This window comes from Mus musculus, chromosome 12, assembly GCF_000001635.26.
Source record: "Mus musculus strain C57BL/6J chromosome 12, GRCm38.p6 C57BL/6J".
NCBI classification, from domain to species: domain Eukaryota; kingdom Metazoa; phylum Chordata; class Mammalia; order Rodentia; family Muridae; genus Mus; species Mus musculus.
The window spans coordinates 49,122,647-49,142,081 of record NC_000078.6 but is presented as its reverse complement, the minus strand read 5'-3'; the positions used below and the strand labels follow the sequence as shown (position 1 = coordinate 49,142,081).

General features: G+C 40.2%; 1 pseudogene; it reads right to left on the bottom strand.

Moving 5' to 3' along the window:
• Positions 622-1,844, bottom strand: Gm7456 (predicted gene 7456; annotated as a pseudogene).

The following is a 19,435-nucleotide window of genomic DNA, read 5'->3' as shown; positions in this document are numbered from 1 at the left end:
TGTACCATATTTTCTGTATCCATTCCTTCACTGAGGTTCATATGTGTTGTTTTCAGCTTCTGGCTATTATAAATAAGGCTGCTATGAATATAGTGGAACATGTGTCCTTGTTATAATTTGGAGGGCCTTTTGGGGGCATGCCCAGTATTGGTATACTTGGTCTTCAGTTTTCTGAGGAATCGCCAGATTGCTTTCCAAAGTGATTTAACAGCTTGCAATCCCACCAGCAATGGAAGAAGTTACATTGATCATGATGTCTCTTCACAGCAATAGAAAATTAACCAAGACACCTACAAACCCCCAATTCCTTAGTTTTATTACATTTTGGTATACATAAAATCATCTGGGCAGAAGATACCTCAATTGAGAAAACTTTAACAGATTGGGGCATTTTCTTTCCTTTTTTTTTTGTCTCTTTTTTTCTTGTCTTTTAATTAATTTATTCACTCATACATTACATCCTGACCACAGCCTCCTCTACCTCCTCTATTCTACGTCCCTCTTTCCCTTTCCAAATTCACTCCTCCTCCTCCTTCGTTTACTTCTCAGAAATGGTATCAACCAAACATGATGTATCAAGTTGCAATAAAATTATTGTGTTATTTGTTGTTGTTGTTGTTGTTGTGGGTACATTGAACTTTATTGATGGTATTCAAGAGAGTAAGGGAGGGATCCCTAGACCTCTCCTGTTATTATGGGGGTCTGGGATGGAAATTGTGAGGGAGATGCTCAGTGTTGGGATAGGAACTCCTCAGCAACTGAGGGCCTCTCGCTTGCTCTCAGTGTCCTTGCTGAGGTGGGTGATCCAGGGTTTCTTACTCCTTGGAGGCCATATAGGCCATGATCGACCACCCTGCTATGGTAGCCACTTTCATTGTTATACCAGGAAATGAGTTTAACAAAGTTGTCATTGAAAGAAATGCCAGCCCCAGCATCAAAGGTGGAAGAGTGGAAGTTGCTGTTGAAGTCTCAGGAGACAACCTGGTCCTCGGTGTAGCCCAGGATACCCTTTAGTGGGCCTTCAGATGCCTGTTTCTCTGCCTTCTTGATGTGTTCATACTTGGCAGGTTTCTCCCGGTGTTATATCAGATCCACAATGGACACATTGGGGGTAGGAACATGAAAGGCTATTCCAGTGGGCTTCCCGTTCAGCTCTGGGATGACCTTGCCCACAACCTTGGCAGCACCAGTGGATGCAGGGATGATGTTCTGGGCAGCCCCACGACCATCATGCCACAGTTTTCCTGAGGGCCCATCAACAGTGTCCTGAGTGGCAGTGATGGCATGGACTGTGGTCATGAGCCCTTCCACGATGCCAAATTTGTCATGGATGACCTTGGCCAGGGGTGAGGGGTAAGCAGTTGGTGGGGTAGGATGCATTGCTGACAATCTTGAGTGAGTTGTCATTTTTTCTCGTGGTTCACCCCCATCACAAACATGGGAGCATAGGCAGAAGGGGAGGAGATGATGACCCTTTTGGCCCCACCCTTCAAATGGGCCTCAGCCTCCTCCATGGTGGTGAAGACACCAGTAGACTCCACGACATACTCAGCACTGGCATTACCCCATTTAATGTTAGTGGAATCTCGCTCCTGCAAGATGGTGATTGGCTTCCCGTTGATGACAAGCTTCCCATTCTCGGCCTTGATTGTGCCGTTGAATTTGCCATGGGTGGAGTCATACTGGAACATGTAGACCATGAAGTTGAGGTCAATAAAGGGGTCGTTGATGGCAACAATCTCCACTTTGCCATGTGGAGAGCAGATGGCAGCCCTGGTGACCAGGCGCCCAATACGGCCAAATCCATTCACACCGACCTTCACCATTTTGTCTACGAGACAAGGCTGGCACTGCACAAGAAGATGTGAATGTCTCTGGAACAGGGAGGAGCAGAGAGCCGATTTTGTTATTTTGATGTTCTTGACCCCTTGATCTCCCACAATCCTTTCTCCCCTCTTTAGCAGGATTCCCCAAGTTCTGCCCTTCTTGGGCAAATGGTTCTGTATTATATTACAAAGCAAATTGTGGAAGCCAGTAAGCAACATTTCTCCATGGCATCTCCTTCAGTTTCGGCCTCTGGGTTTTCCCTTTGACCTCCTACCCTAACCTTCCTCTGTGATGGATTGTAACCTGTAAAATAAAATAATTCCTTTCTACTCAAAGTTGCTTATGGTAGTGTTATTTGTTACAGCAATGGACAACAAATAAGGACATATACCAGGACCATTTCTCCCTTCCACTCTATAACTTTATTGATTTTCTTCCTCAAAAGGTACTCACTCCAACTTAAATAGAAATCTAAAATCCCAAAGCTAAGATCCACATGCAAGAGGGAATACATGGTATTTGTTTTTTGTTTGTTTGTTTGTGCTTAGTCTACTTCACTTGGTATATATTTTACAGTTCTATTCATATCCTTGGAAATTATACAATTTCATTTTTTTGTAGTGCTGGGTAAAATTCACTTGTGTTTTATGGGCCACATTTTCATTTTACATTCATCATATGATTAGTATCTAGGCTAACATAATTTTTTTTTTTGCTATTGTATATAGGGTAGCAATGAAATTGGCTGTTCATGTAGCTCTCTTTTAGGGTATAAAGTCTCTTGGTATATATAGATCACATGTTAGGTATATTTTCAGCTTTTGGGAAACCTCTACACTATACCAGTTTATACTCCCAGAAAACAAAAGTCAAGGGATTTTCTCTTTCCATGACTTCTTCATTTCTTGTCACCTTCTTTTTATTCTTTCTAAAACCGTAGAAATTCTGTGTGTGGTGAGATTAAATCTTAAGATAGTTTTAATGTACATTTAACTGATGGTGAAAAATGTTGAACTCTCTTTTAAATGTACATTGTCCATTGTATTTGAGAACTATCCATTAAGATCCATAATTTTCTCAGTGTTAGGTTTTTTTTTTAGTTTTTTGCATATTGCAAATATTAATCCCCTCTTAAATGTATAACTTCAAAACAATTTCTCTGTCATTCTGTATTCTTATTTTTCACTTCAGGGACACTTTCCATTGCTGTATAGAAGTGAAGTGTTGGCACTTCACTTTTCAAAAACGGGAGACTTCTAGTTATGTCTGATGGATGTTATTTGAACATTTGAACTTTCATCTTTCCTATGGGTTATATAAGTTTTAAGTCTCTATTTCAAGTGTTTAATGCCCACTAAATTTGTATTAATTTTAGTATTTTCCCTCCTTTGCTTTTCCAAGGTCCTTTGTTGGTCACAGTTAGCTTATAAGTCTGTATACTATGCATGTTCTTATACTCTTAAGAAGCCCAATACACACTGCCTTGGTGACTAATCTATCTGAGCACTCACTTGCAAATATATTGGAAATATGGCAATAACCATAGCACACTGAGAATGCTACAGTCAAGAACCTCTCTCATATTTTTAGGTCACCAATATTAGCCCTGAGCTGCAGAGTTGCATCCCTCTTGTCACGATGCTCTCCTAGTATATTGCTGTTTTTACAGGTTCAATTCTGGCTTCTATGCTTGTGTGTGTTTTCTTTTCTCTGGTCCTCAGATTGCTTAGTTTTAAACAGTGTATTTCGTTTCAGAATGGCAGCTGGCCTCTGACATTTGAGTGATATGGAATCTCGGAGTAGGTTCCTCTCACTGCCTAGACAATAACCAGAACAACCAGTGTTTCAACACAGCATGCTACTGAATTTGAGGCCTGGGAGGGATTTTCCAGCTTGTAAGATTCTGTATCTCTTCTCACATGGCCCAGTGGGATTATTTGTTGGTAGAGTTTTCCTCTTCTGTCATACTGGGTACCAAGGCTAAGTTGAATTCTGCTTGACTTCTTATCTGAATTTCTCTTTCTTTCTCCATTTTTCATGTATTCTATAACAAACTTTATGAATTATTATTCTGACTCTTCTGTCACTGTTTCACATGGAGGCAGCTTTTCCTCTACTAACTTTGTAGCTTCAATCTCAATTTTACTATTTAGTTTGCTAAGTTATACTTGAGGCTGATAGATGCCTAGTTAGTGTTGTGTACTTGTCTGGATCTTTCTAAGTAATTTTGTGAAAGAAAGACCTCAAAATAAAGATGAACATACTGCCAATCCAAATTTACTCCGGTAACTATGTTTCTCCTAAGTATGTGGCTATTCTGATTTCTATGGAAATATAAACACCCCTGATGAAGGGTAGGTGATTTTAATGATAAACATAACAATATGGCTATTTGAAGCAAACACAAGCAAGAAATATTGAGCACTCTGTGTGTGTGTGTGCTTTTATGTAGATAGAAAAGGAGGAATGGATAGACACTCACAGAAAGACCACTTAAATTGATGGACAATAATCACATATGGGTCTATCAACCCTTATGGGCCATTGCACACAAGATCTCAGAGTTCAGAGGACCTGGGAATTAGCTATGAATACAGCATGGCCTGGGAGGCTGTATCAGAGGGTGTCTTGCTTATTGAAATAGGAGGGCTAGCTTCTATAAGCTTGAATCATGATAGGGAAGGAAAACAACATGGGAAAAAATGTACCTAATTTGCTTATGCAGACTTGATTGAAGACAGGTAAACACAACTGAAAACTTTCTGTTAGACAAAGAAGACTATTCATGTATGATAGCAGCAAGCTACAGAGTAGAAAACTATTTTCACCAGCTCCATCTCTGATAGACCATGAATATCCCAAATATATAAAGAACTCAAGAAACTACATATCAAGAAACAAAAACAAATAATCTAGGTATAGAATGGTGTACAGATTTAAACAGAGAATTATCATTAGATGAATCCCAAATGAATGAGAAACACTTAAAGAAATGTTATAAATCAAACAGACTTAACAGATTTTTACAGAACTTTCTCTCAAACACAAAATATTCCTCTCTTCTCTGAATCTCATGGAACTTTCTCCAAAATTGACCACATACTTGGTCACAAATCAAGTCTCAAAAGACACAAGAAAATTAGAATAACTCCCTTCAGCCTAACAGACAAATGGCTCATGACCACACAAATCTTGTTCTAGAGACACTGGCCACTTCTCCAGAGGCAGCAATATCCTCCAATAAATATAACTAGTTCTCTGAAGCTGTTCCCAGGTGTATGTTCTTTGTCTGTCAATTCACTGCCTACCAAGATCCTGCCTATACCCACTTGTGCCCAGCTAAGCTTTCCTCACTCCAGTCAGCTCCAGTGCACAATGATCTTGGACATTGATAAAGGATGGCAGGGGAATACTCTCCACTGCTCTTGGGAGAGCAACCTTGTAAAGCCACTGTGGAAATTGATATGGTGGTTTCTTAGAAAATTGGGAATTGATCTACCCGAAGACTCAACTATACCACTCTTGGTTATATACCCAAAGATACCAGTGTCTGATTTAACTTGAGGTCCACTACATGAGAGACAACTCTGTAAAATAAAATAAATAAATGAAATGATTTCTAATGGTGCTCCACTACACTCACAGATTGGTGCCTTGTTCAGTTATCATCAGGAGAGGCTTTGACTGGCAGCAAATGGAAGCAGATTTGGAGGTCCACAACCAAACATGTAGAGAGTATGAATTGGAGGTCTCCATAGGTTCTTTCTATCAGAACTCTGAGACTCCTCCAGAACAGGGGACAGAAGCACTCTAGGAATCAGGGTGGGTGGAGATGACCAGGAAAACATGGTCCATCAAATCAATTAAGAAAGGTCTATAAAGACTCACCAAGACTGAAACGGGAAGCAAAGGGCTTGTATAGGCCTGCCCCGGGTTTTCTGCATAAGTGTGCTGTTACCATATGTTGTGTGTTTTTGTGGGACTGCTATTTTTGGGAACAGGTCTGCCTCTGACTCTTTAGTCTGATTTTGGCACTTTTTTTTCTGTTAGGTTTCCTTGTCCAGTTTTAGTGTGAGGGCTCTTGCCTTGCCTTATTGTATTTTGTTTTGTTGTGATTGGTTGCTGTCTCTTGGAAGCCTTCTCATTTCTGATGTGAGATGGAGTGGGAATGGCTATGGAGAAGAACACTGGTAGTGGGGAGTTGGGAGGAATGGATGGAGAAAAAAACTGATTGGGCTATATTGAGTGAGAGAAGAATCAATTTTCAATTAAAACTATAAAATAAAAAATTTACTTTGAGATTTCATCTTATGCTAAGATCTTATGCTAAGATCAATTTCATCATGGCTAAGATCAATAAAATAAATAATGGCTCAGGCTGTTGAGGACATAGAGGAAGAGAATACTATCTATTGCTAGTAGTATTGCAAACTCATATAGCCACCATGGAAATCAGTGTGGTGTTTCTTAAAGGAATATGGAAATGGATACCTCAATATACAGCTGTACTACTCTTGGGCATATACTCAACTGAGACACTTGCTCAACTATGGTCATTGATACAGAGACAGACATGTTGATTAATAGAAAAGAATTGAAGACCCAGAAATAAAACCACACACATATGGCCACTTGATCTTTGGCAAAGGCGCCAAAAATATACAATTGAAAAAAGAAAGCATCTTCAGTAAATGGTGCTGGTTTAACTGGCTGTCTGTATGTAGAAGAATGAAAATAGACCCATATTTGTCACCTTGTACAAAGATCAAGTCCAAGTGGATCAAGGACCTCAACATAAAACCAGATACACTGAATCTAATTCAAGAGAAAGTGGGAAAGAGCCTTGAACTCATTGGCACATGGGGAAATTTCCTAAGCAGAATTACAATGGCTCATGCTCTAAGATCAAGAATTGATAAATTAGATCTTTTGAAACTGGAAAGATTCTGTAAGGCAAAGGACATAGTCAATAAAACAAATTGGCAACCTACAGATTGAGAAAATATCTTCACTAACCCCACATCTGATAGAGGGGTAATATTCAAAATATATAAAGGACTCAAGAAGTTAATCACCAAAAAAAAAAAAAAAAAAAAAAAACCAAACAACCTAGTCAAAAATGGAGTATAGAACAAAACCAAGAATTCACAATTGGAGAATCTCAAATGGCTGAGAAGCACCTAAAGAAATGTTCAAAGTCTTTAGTGATCAGAGAAATGCAAATCAAATCAACCCTGAGATTGCACCTTACAGCAATCAGAATGGCTAAGATCAAAACCTTAGGTAACAACACATGTTGGAGAGGATATGGAGAAAGAGGAACACTCCTCCATTGCTGGTGGGACTGCAAAGATGTACAACTACTCTGGAAATCAATCTGGAGGTACCTCAGAAAATTGGAAATAGATCTACCTGAAGACCCAGCTTTACCACACTCTTGGGAATGTACCGAAAAGATGCTACACCATGCCACAGGGGCATTTGTTCGACTATGTTCATAGAAACCTTATTTGTGATAGCCAGAAGCTGGAAACAACATAGATGTCCCACAACAGAAGAATGAATACAGAATATGTGCTTCATTTACACAATGGAATACTACTCAACTATTAAGAATGAGGATATCCTGAGTTTTGCAGGCAAATGGAAGGAACTAGAAAATATCATCCTTAGTGAGGGATCTCAGACCCAAAAGAACCCAAAAGGACTCGCTATTGAGTGGATATTAGCAAAAAAGAAAAAAAGTACATAATATCCAAGGTACGGTCCATAGAAGTCAAAAAGGTAAACAAGCTGAAGCGCCCAAGTGGGAACTCCTCAGTCCCACTTGGGAGGGAGAAGAAATCAATCACAATTGCGGGGAGTTGGGGGAAGAGGGGGACCTGGCCTGGTATTGGGAGAGGGAAAAGGACTGAAGCTCTGAGGGCCAGCAGGAAGAATGGACACAGGCAACCTCAGGTAATAGGATGTTGGGGAGCCCCTCCAGAATGCACCAGAGACCTGGGAGGTAAGAGACTCAGAGGAATCAAAGGGAGGGACCTTAGATGAAATGGCTCAAAATAGGGAGAGGGAAGTTATAGACCCCACCTCTAGCAGGAAGACAGAGCATAAAGTGAGGGATGGGGTTGCCATCCCACAGTCAAATCTCTGACCCATAATTGTTCATGTCTGAAAGAATTACAGGAATGGAAATGGAGAGGAACCTGAGGTAAAGAAAGTCCAGTGACAGGTCCAAAGAGGGAGGCAGCTGAAGTGGAGGTCCCAAGGCCTGACACTATTTCTGAGGCTATAGAGCACTCACAAAAAGGGACCTATCATGATTGCTCTCCAAGAAGCAGTTGTATCAGATGCAGGTATTTGTACCCAACCAATGGACAGAAGCAGGTGGCCCCTGTTGTTGAATTAGGGAAGGATGAAAGAAGCTCAGAAGAACAGTGATCCTGTAGGAGGACCAGCAGTCTCAATTAATCTGGACCCTGAGATCTCTTAGACACTGGACCACCAAACAGACAACATACACAAACTGACATGAGGCCCCCAACACACATACAGTAGAAGACTTCCGGGTCTGTGTTCATTCAGAGATGATGCACCTCAAGAGACTGGAGGCCCAAGAGAGTTTAGAGGTCAGGTGGAGTGGGGGCATCCATGTAAAGACAGGGGCATGTGGAAAAGGTGTGGAATGTGAAGCAGTCAGAGGGTGATTCATTGTGGGGGAGGTTGAGAATGGAATATGGAGTGTAAAAAAATAAACTAATTTAAATAGAAAAAAAGAAAAAAATACTGGTATATGACTACTTTTGTAGTAGTAATAATAATAATAATAAAATAATAATAATTATTATTATTGCTGTTGTTATTTTTATTAACCACCTAGCATAAACATGACAAACTTAGAGCTCTCTTCAGTAGTATCCAATCCAGAGTTTTAATAGTTTTGTACATAATAAAATTTCTTTTTATTTATTTTTATACATTATCTACTTTTATATTAAAATTTTCTGAGTATTAATTTTTAAATTATTTTTTTTCTTTGGATTAAAACAGACAAGTCATTCTCTTCTTAACTAGCCTATTTATCTTCAATATTGCTAAAATGAGGCAGGTTTTACTTTGTGACCTGATATACGATTCATCTTTCCTTATCTAATATTCAAGATATACATGATAAGGACCCCAATTGGGCAGAAACATTTTTATCCCTAGTGTGCTCTATCAGAGACTTAGTCCTTACTCTAAAAAAATGATTATCTGTGGTTCATGACTCATTTGGGGGTGCAATGACCCTTTTACAAAGGTAGCATAAGGACATCAGAAAACAGCTTTCCATTACAATTCACAACAGTAACAAATTTACACTTTGGAGTATCAACAAAAATGATTTATGTCGGGGGGGGTCATCAAAATGAGTAACTGTATTAAAGTGTTGAGCACTAGAAAAGTTGAAAACCACTGTTCTAGTAGGCACTAATAATTATTTTTTCAATGATTGGTTTTTTTTTTTTTTATATTCATTCATCAGAATGTATCACATGAAGATTGAGAGCCATTGATATGGAGATGCTATTCTTTAAAACCATAGTAATATCCATTTGTCTAACCCAATTAATATAATTTCACTATTCTTTTGAGCCATATTTTTTTTAAAGCACAGATGTCAACAGAGATACCTATTAGCTCTTCATCATACCTTCAATCAATTCATCAAGCAACAGTCTTGCTTATGATGATGGTTTTGTGCTAAGAACCAGGCACGATGAATTCCATGAAAAATCTAATCTTTTTTTTTTTCCTTTCCATTTTTTATTAGGTATTTAGCTCATTTACATTTCCAATGCTATACCAAAAGTCCCCCATACCCACCCACCCCCACTCCCCTACCCGCCCACTCCCCCTTTTTGGCCCTGGCGTTCCCCTGTTCTGGGGCATATAAAGTTTGTGTGTCCAATGGGCCTCTCTTTCCAGTGATGGCCGACTAGGCCATCTTTTGATACATATGCAGCTAGAGTCAAGAGCTCCGGGGTACTGGTTAGTTCATAATGTTGATCCACCTATAGGGTTGCAGATCCCTTTAGCTCCTTGGCTACTTTCTCTAGCTCCTCCATTGGGAGCCCTGTGATCCATCCATTAGCTGACTGTGGGCATCCACTTCTGTGTTTGCTAGGCCCCGGCATAGTCTCACAAGGGACAGCTACATCTGGGTCCTTTCGATAAAATCTTGCTAGTGTATGCAATGGTGTCAGCGTTTGGATGCTGATTATGGGGTGGATCCCTGGATAAGGCAGTCTCTACATGGTCCATCCTTTCATCTCAGCTCCAAACTTTGTGTCTGTAACTCCTTCCAAGGGTGTTTTGTTCCCACTTCTAAGGAGGGGTATAGTGTCCACACTTCAGTCTTCATTTTTCTTGAGTTTCATGTGTTTAGGAAATTGTATCTTTTATCTTCGGTGTCCTAGGTTTTGGGCTAATATCCACTTGTCAGTGAGTACATATTGTGTGAGTTCCTTTGTGAATGTGTTACCTCACTCAGGATGATGCCCTCCAGGTCCATCCATTTGGCTAGGAATTTCATAAATTCATTATTTTTAATAGCTGAGTAGTACTCCATTGTGTAGATGTACCACATTTTCTGTATCCATTCCTCTGTTGAGGGGCATCTGTGTTCTTTCCAGCTTCTGGCTATTATAAATAAGGCTGCTATGAACATAGTGGAGCATGTGTCCTTCTTACCAGTTGGGGCATCTTCTGGATATATGCCCAGGAGAGGTATTGCTGGATCCTCCGGTAGTACTATGTCCAATTTTCTGAGGAACCGCCAGACGGATTTCCAGAGTGGTTGTACAAGCCTGCAATCCCACCAACAATGGAGGAGTGTTCCTCTTTCTCCACATCCTCGAAAGCATCTGCTGTCATCTGAATTTTTGATCTTGGACATTCTGACTGGTGTGAGGTGGAATCTCAGGGTTGTTTTGTTTTGTTTTGTTTTTTTTTCCATTTTTTATTAGGTATTTCGCTCATTTACATTTGCAATGCTATACCAAAAGTCCCCCATAGCCACCCACCCCCTCTCCCCTACCCACCCACTCCCCTTTTATGGCCCTGGCGTTCCCCTGTACTGGGGCATATAAAGTTTGCGTGTCCAATGGGCCTCTCTTTCCAGTGATGGCCGACTAGGCCATCTTTTGATGCATATGCAGCTAGAGTCAAGAGCTCCGGGGTACTGGTTAGTTCATAATGTTGTTCCACCTATAGGGTTGCAGATCCCTTTAGCTTCTTTGGTACTTTCTCTAGCTCCTTCATTGGGGGCCATGTGATCCATCCAATAGCCGACTGTGAGCATCCACTTCTATATTTGCTAGGCCCAGGCATACTCTGACAAGAGACAGCTATATCAGGGTCCTTTCAGCATAATCTTGCTAGTGTATGCAATGGTGTCAGCATTTGGAAGCTGATTATGGGATGGATCCCCGGATATGCTAGTGTCTACATGGTCCATCCTTTCATCTCAGCTCCAAACTTTGTCTCTGTAACTCCTTCCAAGGGTGTCTTGTTCCCACTTCTAAGGAGGGGCATAGTGTCCACACTTCAGTCTTCATTTTTCTTGAGTTTCATGTGTTTAGGAAATTGTATCTTATATCTTGGGTATCTTAGGTTTTGGGCTAATATCCACTTATCAGTGAGTACATATTGTGTGAGTTCCTTTGTGAATGTGTTACCTCACTCAGGATGATGCCCTCCAGGTACATCCATTTGGCTAGGAATTTCATAAATTCATTCTTTTTAATAGCTGAGTAGTACTCCATTGTGTAGATGTACCACATTTTCTGTATCCATTCCTCTGTTGAGGGGCATCTGGGTTCCTTCCAGCTTCTGGCTATTATAAATAAGGCTGCTATGAACATAGTGGAGCATGTGTCCTTCTTACCAGTTGGGGCATCTTCTGGATATATGCCCAGGAGAGGTATTGCTGGATCCTCCGGTAGTACTATATCCAGTTTTCTGAGAAACCGCCAGACTGATTTCCAGAGTGGTTGTACAAGCCTGCAATCCCACCAACAATGGAGAAGTGTTCCTCTTTCTCCACATCCTCGCCAGCATCTGCTGTCACCTGAATTTTTGATCTTAGCCATTCTGACTGGTGTGAGGTGGAATCTCAGGGTTGTTTTGATTTGCATTTCCCTGATGATTAAGGATGTTGAACATTTTTTCAGGTGCTTCTCTGCCATTCGGTATTCCTCAGGTGAGAATTCTTTGTTCAGTTCTGAGCCCCATTTTTTAATGGGGTTATTTGATTTTCTGAAGTCCACCTTCTTGAGTTCTTTATATATGTTGGATATTAGTCCCCTATCTGATTTAGGATAGGTAAAGATCCTTTCCCAATCTGTTGGTGGTCTCTTTGTCTTATTGTCTTTTGCCTTGCAGAAACTTTGGAGTTTCATTAGGTCCCATTTGTCAATTCTAGATCTTACAGCACAAGCCATTGCTGTTCTGCTCAGGAATTTTTCCCCTGTGCCCATATCTTCAAGGCTTTTCCCCACTTTCTCCTCTATAAGTTTCAGTGTCTCTGGTTTTATGTGAAGTTCTTTGATCCATTTAGATTTGACCTTAGTACAAGGAGATAAGTATGGATTGATTCGCATTCTTCTACATGATAACAACCAGTTGTGCCAGCACCAATTGTTGAAAATGCTGTCTTTCTTCCACTGGATGGTTTTAGCTCCCTTGTCAAAGATCAAGTGACCATAGGTGAGTAGGTTCATCTCTGGGTCTTCAATTCTGTTCCATTGGTCTACTTGTCTGTCGCTATACCAGTACCATGCAGTTTTTATCACAATTGCTATGTAGTACAGCTTTAGGTCCGGCATGGTGAGTCCACCAGAGGTTCTTTTATTCTTGAGAAGAGTTTTTGCTATCCTAGGTTTTTTGTTATTCCAGATGAATTAGCAAATTGCTCCTTCTAATTCGTTGAAGAATTGAGTTGGAATTTTGATGGGGATTGCATTGAATCTGTAGATTGCTTTTGGCAAGATAGCCATTTTTACAATGTTGATCCTGCCAATCCATGAGCATGGGAGATCTTTCCATCTTCTGAGATCTTCTTTAATTTCTTTCTTCAGAGACTTGAAGTTTTTATCATACAGATCTTTCACTTCCTTAGTTAAAGTCACTCCGAGATATTTTATATTATTTATGACTGTTGAGAAGGGTGTTGTTTCCCTAATTTCTTTCTCAGCCTGTTTATTCTTTGTGTAGAGAAAGGCCATTGACTTGTTTGAGTTAATTTTATATCCAGCTACTTCACTGAAGCTGTTTATCAGGTTTAGGAGTTCTCTGGTGGAATTTTTAGGGTCACTTATATATACTATCATATCATCTGCAAAAAGTGATATTTTGACTTCCTCCTTTCCAATTTGTATCCCCTTGATCTCCTTTTGTTGTCGAATTGCTCTGGCTAATACTTCAAGTACTATGTTGAAAAGGTAGGGAGAAAGTGGGCAGCCTTGTCTAGTCCCTGATTTTAGTGGGATTGCTTCCAGCTTCTCTCCATTTACTTTGATGTTGGCTCCTGGTTTGCTGTAGATTGCTTTTATCATGTTTAGGTATGGGCCTTGAATTCCTGATCTTTCCAGAACTTTTATCATGAATGGGTGTTGGATCTTGTCAAATGCTTTTTCTGCATCTAACAAGATGATCATGTGGTTTTTGTCTTTGAGTTTGTTTATATAGTGGATTACATTGTTGGATTTTCGTATATTAAACCATCTCTGCATCCCTGGAATAAAACCTACTTGGTCAGGATGGATGATTGCTTTAATGTGTTCTTGGATTCGGTTAGCGAGAATTTTATTGAGGATTTTTGCATCGATATTCATAAGAGAAATTGGTCTGAAGTTCTCTATCTTTGTTGGATCTTTCTGTGGTTTAGGTATCAGAGTAATAGTGGCTTCATAAAATGAGTTGGGTAGAGTACTTTCTACTTCTATCTTGTGAAAAAGTTTGTGCAGAACTGGAGTTAGGTCTTCTTTGAAGGTCTTATAGAACTCTGCACTAAACCCGTTTGGTCCTGGGCTTTTTTTGGCTGGGAGACTATTTATAACTGCTTCTATTTCTTTAGGGGATATGGGACTGTTTAGAAGGTCAACTTGATCCTGATTCAACTTTGGTACCTGGTATCTGTCCAGAAATTTGTCCATTTCGTCCAGGTTTTCCAGTTTTGTTGAGTATAGCCTTTTGTAGAAGGATCTGATGGTGTTTTGGATTTCTTCAGGGTCTGTTTTTATGTCTCCCTTTTCAGTTCTGATTTTGTTAATTAGGATTTTGTCTCTGTGCCCTCTAGTGCGTCTAGCTAAGGGTTTATCTATCTTGTTGATTTTCTCAAAGAACCAACTCCTCGTTTGGTTAATTCTTTGAATAGTTCTTCTTGTTTCCACTTGGTTGATTTCACCCCTGAGTTTGATTATTTCCTGCCGTCTACTCCTCTTTGGTGAATTTGCTTCCTTTTTTTCTAGAGCTTTTAGATGTGTTGTCAAGCTGCTAGTATGTGCTCTCTCCCGTTTCTTCATGGAGGCACTCAGAGCTATGAGTTTCCCTCTTAGAAATGCTTTCATTGTGTCCCAAAGGTTTGGGTACGTTGTGGCTTCATTTTCATTAAACTCTAAAAAGTCTTTAATTTCTTTCTTTATTCCTTCCTTGACCAAGGTATCATTGAGAAGAGTGTTGTTCAGTTTCCACGTGAGTGTTGGCTTTCTGTTATTTTTTTTGTTATTGAAGATCAGCCTTAGTTCATGGTGATCTGATAGGGTACATGGGACAATTTCAATATTTTTGAATCTGTTGAGGCCTGTTTTGTGACCTATTATGTGGTCAATTTTGGAGAAGGTACCATGAGGTGCTGAGAAAAAGGTATATCCTTTTGTTTTAGGATAAAATGTTCTGTAGATATGTGTCAGATCAATTTGTTTCATCACTTCTGTTAGTTTCAGTGTGTCCCTGTTTAGTTTCTGTTTCCATGATCTGTCCATTGGTGAAAGTGGTGTGTTGAAGTCTCCCACTATTATTGTGTGAGGTGCAATGTGTGCTTTGAGCTTTACTAAAGTTTCTTTAATGAATGTGGCTGCCCTTGTATTTGGAGCATAGATATTCAGAATTGAGAGTTCCTCTTGGAGGATTTTACCTTTGATGAGAACGAAGTGCCCCTCCTTGTCTTTTTTGATGACTTTGGGTTGGAAGTCAATCTTATCAGATATTACGATGGCTACTCCAGCTTGTTTCTTCATACCATTTGCTTGGAAAATTGTTTTCCAGCCTTTTATTCTGAGGTAGTGTCTATCTTTTTCTCTGAGATGTGTGTCCTGTAAACAGCAAAATGTTGGGTCTTGTTTGTGTAGCCAGTTTGTTAGTCTATGTCTTTTTATTGGGGAGTTGAGACCATTGATGTTAAGAGATATTAAGGAAAAGTAATTGTTGCTTCCTGTTATTTTTGTTGTTAAAGTTGGCATTCTGTTCTTGTGGCTGTCTTCTTTTAGGTTTGTTGAGGGATTACCTTCTTGTTTTTTCTAGGGCATTGTTCCCGTTCTTGTATTGGTTTTTTTCTGTTATTAACCTTTGAAGGGCTGGATTCGTGGAGAGATAATGTGTGAATTTGGTTTTGTCGTGGAATACTTTGGTTTCTCCATCTATGGTAATTGAGAGTTTGGCTGGGTATAGTAGCCTGGGCTGGAATTTGTGTTCTCTTAGTGTCTGTATAACATCTGTCCAGGCTCTTCTGGCTTTCCTAGTCTCTGGTGAAAAATCTGGTGTAATTCTGATAGGCTTGCCTTTGTATGTTACTTGACCTTTTTCCCTTACTGCTTTTAGTATTCTATCTTTATTTAGTGCATTTGTTGTTCTGATTATTATGTGTCGGGAGGAATTTCTTTTCTGGTCCAGTCTATTTGGAGTTCTGTAGGCTTCTTGTATGTTCATAGGTATCTCTCTCTTTATATTTGGGAAGTTTTCTTCAATAATTTTGTTGAAGATGTTTGCTGGTCCTTTGAGTTGAAAATCTTCATTCTCATCCACTCCTATTATCCGTAGGTTTGGTCTTCTCATTGTGTCCTGGATTTCCTGGATATTTTGAGTTAGGATCTTTTTGCATTTTCCATTTTCTTTGATTGTTGTGCCGATGTTCTCTATGGAATCTTCTGCACCTGAGATTCTCTCTTCCATCTCTTGTATTCTGTTGCTGATGCTCAAATCTATGGTTCAAGATTTCTTTCCTAGGGTTTCTATCTCCAGTGTTGCCTCACTTTGAGTTTTCTTTATTGTTTCTACTTCCCTTTTTAGGTCTAGTATGGTTTTGTTCATTTCCATCACCTGTTTGTATGTTTTTTCCTCTTTTTCTGTAAGGACTTCTACCTGTTTGATTGTGTTTTCCTGTTTTTCTTTAAGGACTTGTAACTCTTTAGCAGTGTTCTCCTGTATTTCTTTAAGTGATTTATTAAAGTCCTTCTTGATGTCCTCCACCATCATCATGAGATATGCTTTTAAATCTAGGTCTAGGTTTTCGGGTGTGTTGGGGTGCCCTGGACTGGGCAAAGTGGGAGTGCTGGGTTCTGATGATGGTGAGTGGTCTTGGTTCCTGTTAGTAGGATTCCTACGTTTACCTTTCGCCATCTGGTAATCTCTGGAGTTAGTAGTTATAGTTGACTCTGTTTAGAGATTGTTCTTCTGGTGATTCTGTTACCGTTTCTCAGCAGACCTGGGAGACAGATTCTCTCCTCTGAGTTTCAGTGCTCAAAGCACTCTCTGCTGGCAAGCTCTCTTACAGGGAAGGTGCGCAGATATCTTGTTTTTGACCTCCTCCTGGTCGAAGAAGAAGGCCCAAAACAGGGCCTCTCTCAGAAGCTGTGTTGCTTTGGTAGTTCCCAGAAGCTGTCAGCTTCTGTGGTGCAGACTCTCACCTGTGCAGACTAAATTCCTAAGTTCCAAGGAGTCCTGGAACCAAGATGGCGACCACTGCTCCTGAGGCTGAGGCTACCTCCCGAGCCAGGTGGACACCTGTCCTCTGGTTTGGAAGGTGGCCGGCTGTCTGCAGCCTGCAAAGGGTACTGCCTCAGCGGCTCTGTGCTTCCACCTTTCCCCGAAGCTGTCCGGTTCTCTGGCGCACCCTCTAACCTGTTCAGACTAATTTCCTAAGTTCTGCTGAGTCCCGGAACCAAGATGGCGACCGCTGCTGCTGAGGCTGAGGCCGCCTCCCAAGCCAGGCGGACACCTGTCCTCTGGTCCGGATGGTGGCCGGCTGTCTGCGGCCCGCCAAGGGTGCTGCCTCAGCGGTTCTGTGCTTCTGCCCGTCCCAGAAGCTGTCCGGTTCTCTGGCGCACCCTCTAACCTGTCGAAATCTAATCTTAAAATTACTCTTTTATCATTTTGAAACTTGCCTATGTGGTCAATTGGCACCTTTGTCTACCCAAGTGTCCTTCAAGTTCATAATGGCTTTAACTAGTTTCTTTGACTGTGGGAAGCGGGTGTGGCTGCATGGGCCTAGATGACACCCTGGCCCATTGCCAGGCCCGTGAATCCCACATGTTTACTGCCTTGCTGGAGCATGATGATTGGATGAGGTGGGGTGGAGCAAGATGCAGTCAGTCGGCTCGAGAATAGGAGGTTTGTTGTTGTTGCCCTTGCCCTAAGTGGAAGAGGTTGTTGTAAGAAAAGCTGCAAGAAGGAGTAAAAGAAGAAGCTGTTGCATGAACCTGACTTGTTGTCCTTGTCGTTCTTGTCTCTGCATGTTGGAGACTGCAGCATTTGACAGAGACTCCTAAAGAAGAACCAACATAAGAAAAGTGTTAGAGAGTGAAACACAATTTCTGTTGCAAGTAGCAGAGTCAGAGATTTGGAGCACTTGCCTGGCTGGAGCTGAGTTGTATGTGACAGTAAATAGCCCAGCACAGCAGTGACTATATAGTGCTATCCGGTTCTGCTCAGTCTATTGTGTGGGCTGGGATCTTTCATTTTGTACTTCATTTGCACCTGCTGAGTGATACCACACAAAGGCAGGGATTTCACCTCCTCCCACTTAGAAAGCAGCATGGATGTTTAGTGGTGGCACCCAGAGCATTCATCATGGCCTCAGGCTCATCCCTGTTTTGCAAAGTGTAACTATCTTCCCTTTGCAGCCTTGCATAGTGATAAAAGAAAAATGTGCTGTGACATGATTAACAAAAGAACAAAAAAAATAGGTAATCTGAGATCTCATCTTTTTAAAAATTGTATCTCATCACTAAAGCTGTAGTTGTCATCAAATGCTTTTTAAAAATATGTCTTCTTGATATAAAGAATAATTAATAGGCACTCATGTAGTGAGAGATATGAATTACATTTTTTTAAATTGGGGGGTACATATGTTTGACTTGTACGGTAAATATTTTGAATCTAAGTATTCATCAAACATGTTACCATGGTTTGAAAACAAGAGCACATTACTATTCAGGCAGACTCCCACTTAGGTTCTCCGGCACTTACTTGGGGAAAAGAGTGCCTGGAATGTCAAATGCAGATGCACATGTCTGCTTGGTGGAAAATATGTATCAAAATAAAGTTAAGTAACATTTTATGAAAATCAGATCCCTGCCCTCTAAGATAGCAAAAACTGCACTAAATTCTGGAATAAAGTCAATTAACAAACATGTTGGGGGAAATAAATAGATATATATTTACTACTTATAATGTAATAAACATATTTAATAAATTTATTAATACTGTAAATTCAATTTATATTTAATATTATATTATACAATAGATATCTTTTGTTTTATATTTATATGCTGTCTTAGTCAGGGTTTCTATTCCTGCACAAACATCATGACCAAGAAGCAAGTTGGGGAGGAAAGGGTTTATTCAGCTTACACTTCCATACTGCTGTTCATCACCAAGGGAAGTCAGGACTGGAACTCAAGCAGGTCAGGAAGCAGGAGCTGATGCAGAAGCCATGGAGGGATGTTCTTTACTGGCTTGCTTCTCCTGGCTTGCTCAGCCTGCTCTCTTACAGAACCAAGACTATCAGGCCTTTCCCCCTTGATCCCTAATTGAGAAAATGCCTTACAGTTGGATCTCATGGAGGCATTTCCTCAATTGAAGCTCCTTTTTCTGTGATAACTCCAGCTGTGTCAAGTTGACACAAAACTAGCCAGAACATATGCTATAAATATAAATATAAATATAAATATAAATATAAATATAATATTATAAATATAGGGGAGGAAAAGAGAAACAAACCAACAAACAAAAACCCAGGAGAATAAAAGGGCTTAAGCAGTAAGGATTCATGTAATACACAAGTAGCCTGTTTAGAGAGTAACATTTATTTAAAGAATGGAATCACACTTGGGAGCTCTATTGAGATCACTCCATCAAATGATTCCTAGTCTAAAGAACTTGTTTCTGAAGAATACCTCGAATAAGTGTTATGTACCGGCTGATACTCATGGTTATATAGAAGGAGCTCATTCCAGGATCAAAATATCTATTGTGACCTGGGTACCAAATTTATTAAATGAACTCAGATGATCTACCAAGTGCCATGAAAAGGGACTAGGAAATTAGTGAACATTTTTTCACTTGTCTTGTG